The following is a 5909-nucleotide window of genomic DNA, read 5'->3' as shown; positions in this document are numbered from 1 at the left end:
TGTATACTCAGTGGATCAAACAAACACTGCCAGCTGTTTCTTTGGCTTTTGACCATCCTGTGGTAAGTGTTCTGATACCACTAGTAGGACAGGACAGCCTGTACGAAGGACCTCCTATATGACCGGAAGACCCCAAATACGAAGTGATGATGGGCAGCCTGAGAAGGTAATTGTCTTTGAAGTAATATTTCTTGTAATTCTTCTCATTGACTTAAGAATTTAAGTAACATATAATTTATGTAATAACTTTAAAAATATTATTTGGTGCGTGAGAAACGTTCATTTTTTTTTCTTTCATCAAAACGATCCTGCAGGGCCCATTAGACCGAGGACACGACAAACGGGCCGTTTATATCGAGAATGCCAAGAAACGAGAAGGGATGAATGATCATCAGTATTAAAAGGTATTTGTCATTGTATGTCTAACAACACTATTCACTGAGGCTTAAGTTCCATTATTATTAGGACATTATTCAACTCATGATGTCTATAACATTAGAATATCCATCGATGAGTAAGGTTTCACCGTGAAATTTCGGATATCTGCACCCAAAGTGATCTAAATTGTGTTGATGAGGGTGTAAAAAACTTCCACACGAAAAAAAACCAAAACAAACTTAAGTTGAACACTTTTCATAAACATTATAATTTATCTAATTGAGCAATAAGGAAATTTCAAATTTCTGGATTTTCTTTATTGACGGCAGAATTTAGAATGTTTTTATACTATGATACTAAATATAACACGAGATGTTGGATTTTCTTGGACACACGACAGTGCCGTAAAACACATACTCAACCATTCAATCAATCTTTGACATATTGTACTCAATCAATTATTCTTTGACACATTGTTTTCATCACCTGGACTGCCTGCAGCACCGGTTGATCGCCTACAAGACCAGAAGATGGTCCATATCCACTGTATCGAGTAACCAGAAGTGTAGGATGATCAGCCCTAGAAGGTATTTGTCTTTGAAAGATGCCTTGGCCTATTTAGACGTTGAAAACCCCCCAATTTGAACACCCAAAGCTAGGTAAACTTGAAAGTTTTGTTTTAAACATTCATGTTTCTCTCAACCCTGGACCTGTCCAATGGCTCCTGCAAAAAGACAAATGTTGCTTGTAATGGATGTCATTCAAAGGGAAACAATTGAAGATGTTTGCTTCAGTGTCATTTCAAGATTGATTAAAAGATGGACTCAATGTAAGGTTTATACATTTCCTTGAAGAACAAAACTTTCTGTCTGTGTCACATGCAGCATGTTTTACTTATTTAAATAATCACGTATCAAATAATTTAGATGCTCCAACATGAATGTGCCTTAACTCAAAATTTAGTAATTCAAACTGATTTAACATTGAAATTGTTTTTCAGTTTACTGTCATTCATCGGACTTTTCGCAAGAAGGTGCTGGTGTTATCAGTAAGTCTACCACAGCAGGTAGAAGGTAAAATAAACAGCTGGTAGAGTTTGTTTGATCCATTTTTGAGTATACATTTTGCAGCCTCGTTGTAACAGTAATGGCAGTGCAGCACCAACAACTGCAAAGAACAAGCTAGTATGCAAAATTCACTCCCAACACTCAAGCACAAATTCATTAGGCAGCTCTTCCCACCCAATTCTACTTCTGTCACCCCTTCCCCCTTTAAATGACTTTTATCTACACTGCTGTGGCCTTGTAAAGATAGGTTGATAGGGAGCTAGGTGGATAGGTTGGGTTCAGAGTAGGATTTTGTAGATAGTATTGCCATGGCCATGGCGGGAGGGAGTTGAGGGGGCAGTGCAGGATTTTTAAATATATTTTTGGGGGGGGGGGGGATGAGTGGGACGGCAGGGGTAGATTGAGTCTTTTCAGGGGGAAGGGGGTGGCAGGAGTGGAACTGGCTGGAAAGAGCTGCTTGCTGATTTTCAGCTTAGTGTTGAAGTGACTTTTGCACACTGGATTGTTCTTTGCGGCGTGTTGGTGCGGCACTCTCAGAATTAATGGTGTTGTAAAATGTATACTCAGTGGATCAAACAAACACTGCCAGCTGTTTCTTTGGCTTTTGACCATCCTGTGGTAGGTGTTCTGATACCACTAGCAGGACAGGACAGCCTGTACGAAGGACCTCCTATATGACTGGAAGACCGCAAATACGAAGTGATGATGGGCAGCCTGAGAAGGTAATTGTCTTTGAAGTAATATTTCTTGTAATTCTGCTCATTGACTTAAGAATTTAAGTAACATATCATTTATGTAATAACTTAAAAAATATTATTTGGTGCGTGAGAAACGTTCATTTTTTCCCCTTTCATCAAAACGGTCCTGCAGGGCCCATTAGACCGAGGACACAACAAACGGGCCGTTTATATCGAGAATGCCAAGAAACGAGAAGGGATGAATGATCATCAGTATTAAAAGGTATTTGTCATTGTATGTCTAACAACACTATTCACTGAGGCTTAAGTTCCATTATTATTAGGACATTATTCAACTCATGATGTCTATAACATTAGAATATCCATCGATGAGTAAGGTTTCACCGTGAAATTTCGGATATCTGCACCCAAAGTGATCTAAATTGTGTTGATGAGGGTGTAAAAAACTTCCACACGAAAAAAAAAATAACAAACTTAAGTTGAACACTTTTCATAAACATTAATTTATCTAATTGAGCAATAAGGAAATTTCAAATTTCTGGATTTTCTTTATTGACGGCAGAATTTAGAATGTTTTTATACTATGATACTAAATAAAACACGAGATGTTGGATTTTCTTGGACACACGACAGTGCCGTAAACACATACTCAACCATTCAATCAATCTTTGACATATTGTACTCAATCAATTATTCTTTGACACATTGTTTTCATCACCAGGACTGCCTGCAGCACCGGTTGATCGCCTACAAGACCAGAAGATGGTCCATATCCACTGTATCGAGAAACCAGAAGTGTAGGATGATCAGCCCTAGAAGGTATTTGTCTTTGAAAGATGCCTTGGCCTATTTAGACGTTGAAAAAACCCCCAATTTGAACACCCAAAGCTAGGTAAACTTGAACGTTTTATTTTTACGTTCATGTTTCTCTCAACCCTGGACCTGTCCAATGGCTCCTGCAAAAAGACAAATGTTGTAATGGGTGTAATTCGAAGGGAAACAATTGAAGATGTTTGCTTCAGTGTCATTTCAAGATTGATTAAAAGGTGGACTCAATGTAAGGTTTATACATTTCCTTGAAGAACAAAACTTTTTTTCTGTGTCACATGCAGCATGTTTGACTACATATTTAAATAATCACGTATCAAATAATTTAGAAGCTCCAATATGAATGTGTTTTAACTCAAAATTTAGTAATTCAAACTGATTTAACATTGAAATTGTTTTTCAGTTTACTGTCACTCATCGGACTTTCCGCAAGAAGGTGCTGGTGTTATCAGTAAGTCTACCACAGCAGGTAGAAGGTAAAATAACCAGCTGGTAGAGTTTGTTTGATCCATTTTTGAGTATACATTTTGCAGGCTCGTTGTAACAGTAATGGCAGTGCAGCACCAACAAGCTGCAAAGAACAAGCTAGTATGCAAAATTCACTTCCAACACTCAAGCACAAAATCATTAGGCAGCTCTTCCCACCCAATTCTACTTCTGTCACCCCTTCCCCCTTTAAAGGACTCTTACCTACACTGCTGTGGCTTTGTAAAGATAGGTTGATAGGGAGCTAGGTGGATAGGTTGGGTTCAGAGTAGGATTTTGTAGATAGTATTGCCATGGCCATGGCAGGAGGGAGTTGAGGGGGCAGTGTTGGAATTTTTTTGGGGGGAGGGGGGGGGGAGTGTGAGTTGGGTGGCATGGGTAGATTGAGTCTTTCCAGGGGGAAGGGGGTGGCAGGAGTGGAACTGGCTGGAAAGAGCTGCTGCTGATTTTCAGCTTTGTGTTGAAGTGACTTTTGCACACTGGATTGTTCTTTGCGGCGTGTTGGTGCGGCACTCTCAGAATTAGTGGTGTTGTAAAATGTATACTCAGTGGATCAAACAAACACTGCCAGCTGTTTCTTTGGCTTTTGACCATCCTGTGGTAGGTGTTCTGATACCACTAGTAGGACAGGACAGCCTGTACGAAGGACCTCCTATGTGACTGGAAGACCGCAAATTCGAAGTGATGATGGGCAGCCTGAGAAGGTAATTGTCTTTGAAGTAATATTTCTTGTAATTCTTCTCATTGACTTAAGAATTTAAGTAACATATCATTTATGTAATAACTTTAAAAATATTATTTGGTGCGTGAGAAACGTTCATTTTTTTTTCTTTCATCAAAGCGATCCTGGAGGGCCCATTAGACCGAGGACACGACAAACGGGCCGTTTATATCGAGAATGCCAAGAAACGAGAAGGGATGAATGATGATCAGCATTAAAAGGTATTTGTCATTGTATGTCTAGCAACACTATTCACTGAGGCTTAAATTCCATTCTTATTAGGACATTATTCAAGTCATGATGTCTATAACATTAGAATATCCATCGATGAGTCAGGTTTCACCGTGAAATGTCGGATATCTACACCCTAAGTCATAAAAATTGTGTTGATGAGGGTGTAAAAAAACTTCCACACTAAAAAAACAAAAACAAACGTAAGTTGAACACTTTTCATAAGCATTAATTTATCGAATTGAGCAATAAGGAAATTTCAAATTTCTGGATTTTCTTTATTGACGGCAGAATATAGAATGTTTTTATACTATGATACTAAATAACACACGAGATGTTGGATTTTCTTGGACACACGACAGTGCCGTAAAAGACATACTCAACCATTCAATCAATCTTTGACATATTGTACTCAATCAATTATTCTTTGACACATTGTTTTCATCACCAGGACTGCCTGTAGCACCGGTTGATCGCCTACAAGACCAGAAGATGGTCCATATCCACTGTAACGAGAAACCAGAAGTGTAGGATGATCAGCCCTAGAAGGTATTTGTTTTTGAAAGATGCCTTGGCCTATTTAGACGTTGAACCCCCCCAATTAGAACACCCAAAGCTAGGTAAACTTGAAAGTTTTGTTTTTACGTTCATGTTTCTCTCAACCCTGGACCTGTCCAATGGCTCCTGCAAAAGACAAATGTTGCTTGTGATGGATGTAATTCAAGGGAGAAGATGTTTGCCTCAGTGTCATTTCAAGATTGATTAAAAGGTGGACTCAATGTAAGGTTTATACATTTCCTTGAAGAACAAAACTTTCTTTCTGTGTCACATGCAGCATGTTTGACTACTTATTTAAATAATCACGTATCAAATAATTTAGATGCTCCAACATGAATGTGTTTTAACTCAAAATTTAGTAATTCAAACTGATTTAACATTGAAATTGTTTTTCAGTTTACTGTCATTCATCGGACTTTTCGCAAGAAGATGCTGGTGTTATCAGTAAGTCTACCACAGCAGGTAGGTCAAATAAACAGCTGGTAGAGTTTGTTTGATCCATTTTTGAGTATACATTTTGCAGCCTCGTTGAAACAGTAATGGCAGTGCAGCACCAACAAGCTGCAAAGAACAAGCTAGAATGCAAAATTCACTTCCAACACTCAAGCACAAAATCATTAGGCAGCTGTTCCCACCCAATTCTACTTCTGTCACCCCTTCCCCCTTTAAAGGACCCCTACCTACACTGCTGTGGCTTTGTAAAGATAGGTTGATAGGGAGCTAGGTGGATAGGTTGGGTTCAGAGTAGGATTTTGTAGATAGTATTGCCATGGCCATGGCGGGAGGGAGTTGAGGGGGCTGTGTAGGATTTTTCTTTTTTTTTGGGGGGGGGGGGGGGGGGGGGGGGGGGACCGCCGGGGGGGAGGGGGACCGCCGGGGGAAAATTAATCTTTTTCGGGAAAAAGGGGGGGGCAGGAGTGGAACTGGCTTGGAAGAGCTGCT

At 39.5% G+C, this 5909-nt stretch overlaps 3 long non-coding RNA genes across 4 annotated transcripts in view; all 3 read left to right on the top strand.

The window, feature by feature from the left end:
• Positions 1-5909, top strand: part of LOC106011769 — a 13191-nt gene that overhangs the window by 681 nt on the left and 6601 nt on the right. The window lies entirely within an intron of this gene.
• Positions 1840-3750, top strand: LOC106011768. 2 transcript variants are annotated; one of them, XR_001184842.2, is made up of 4 exons: positions 1840-2167; positions 2316-2405; positions 2865-2962; positions 3375-3750. It is a non-coding gene; the product is annotated as an uncharacterized LOC106011768 (long non-coding RNA). The 2 variants fall into 2 exon arrangements; XR_001184843.2 differs by lacking the exon at positions 2316-2405.
• On the top strand, positions 3824-5744 carry LOC101845691. The gene is made up of 4 exons (XR_220456.3): positions 3824-4161; positions 4299-4399; positions 4861-4958; positions 5364-5744. It is a non-coding gene; the product is annotated as an uncharacterized LOC101845691 (long non-coding RNA).

The sequence above is a fragment of the Aplysia californica genome, unplaced genomic scaffold (genome assembly GCF_000002075.1).
Source record: "Aplysia californica isolate F4 #8 unplaced genomic scaffold, AplCal3.0 scaffold00178, whole genome shotgun sequence".
Lineage (NCBI taxonomy): Eukaryota > Metazoa > Mollusca > Gastropoda > Aplysiida > Aplysiidae > Aplysia > Aplysia californica.
This window is presented reverse-complemented; position numbering and strand designations above follow the sequence as displayed.